This window comes from Myotis davidii, unplaced genomic scaffold, assembly GCF_000327345.1.
Source record: "Myotis davidii unplaced genomic scaffold, ASM32734v1 scaffold228, whole genome shotgun sequence".
In the NCBI taxonomy this organism is placed as follows: Eukaryota; Metazoa; Chordata; class Mammalia; order Chiroptera; family Vespertilionidae; genus Myotis; species Myotis davidii.
In genome coordinates, this window is record NW_006300104.1 from 982637 (window position 1) to 984275 (window position 1639).

Genomic DNA, 1639 nt, shown 5'->3' on the forward strand with positions numbered 1-1639 from the left:
ATTGGGGCTCAGGAAGGTTAAGGGACTTGCCCAACGTCACACATCAGTAAGTGCAAGGTTGAACCTTGTCCCCAGGCCTTTAGCTCCCAAAGCAGAGCTCCTCTGGCAGCCATGCTGCCTCGTCACTGGCTGTATGTTCGCCATAAACAGCAGCTCTCCAGAATCTCACCGCCTTGCCATGCACAGGGCTGGTGATGTGTCTGTATACCTGGGCAAGATTAAAAACAAAGTGTATACACACACACACACACACACACACACACATATGTGTGTGCGCACATGCGCGCACGCAATCCCTGCATTTAGTCTTTCCCACACAAAAAAGGAATAAAGCCCAGAGGAATGGAAAATAAGTGCTTAATGGGTAGGGGGTTTCTTTTGGGGTGATGAAAATGTTTTGGAACTAGACAGAGATGATGGCTGACAACACTGTGAATGTATTAAACTTGAGAGTGGTTAATTTATTTTTTTTTTTAAGAAGTCAGTCTGGTTGTAAGTGTAATTGGAGTCCAGCAGTACTTCCTTTTTTGGCAGAACTCACTTACTGGTTGTGGTATAGACTGACCTTTGTTTGGGTCCTCAGGGACTCTTTGTGTGCATTCATTTCCCTCCATCACCATGTATCCCCTCTATGCCTTCTTCCATCTAAAGTGGTCAATTTTATGTAATGACAATTTTACCTCAATTGTTTAAAAGGCAATAAAAGCCTAGAACAATTAAAACTCTTAATGTCTTTTAAGTAATTCTTGTCCTGCGTGGTTTGGTTAAGTGGCATCTGGAAAATGTCACTAAGTATGGTCATTCTGCTACTTCTCAGCTTTCTTTCGGTTTGGTTTTTAAATTAATGGCTGCTATTCAATAGCAATGTCTACCACAAGCCACATATTAGGTCAGACGTGTTTTTTAACTGAGGCAATAAGCAGGCGGCCAATTTCAGTCAGGTATAAAAAGGCCTCACTATGTTTTTTCATCTTGAGAAAGGAAAGTGGGTGGTTTATTTTCTTTTTAATCAATAGTTCCCAGACACAAAATGCTACTTACTACCCATAAAATATCTTCTCCCAAAAAAACTAGCGGCAGCTTGTCCTGAACACAGCTAAGGAGGTGGTCTACCAAGTTCTTTAGACTGTTGATGGCAGAACAGACCAACAGTCGCCAACCTTTCAGACCTCACGGACCAGCAGTGGTCCGTGGACCACCGATTGGCGACCGCTGGTATAGACAACCAGATAATTTCATGATTTTAGAACTCAGATAGATTTTACCTGTAATAGTCGCACTTTCCATTAAGAAACCACTTACAGGACACTTAATGTAAATTGTTCAATGAGGATCTACTTTTAAATTCCTGGCATCATATTCATGGAACAGAAATAGGAAGATAGTGACATAGTCAAGTAAGCATTTCTCTATTTCCAGCTTGTTCTTTGGTTTTTATCCACATTCCTCCTTTTTCTCCCCTTGAAGAACCACAAGGTATCAGGACAAGTCAATTGTTGGCCATTGCAACGTTACAGTGATGGGTACAACTTGGTAATATATATTCTCATTCCTGTTCCATATATTCTTGGTAACATATAATTCCCAAGGTATTAATTTTGTTGGTTTATGCAAATATATGTTTTATTTTAAAAAATGT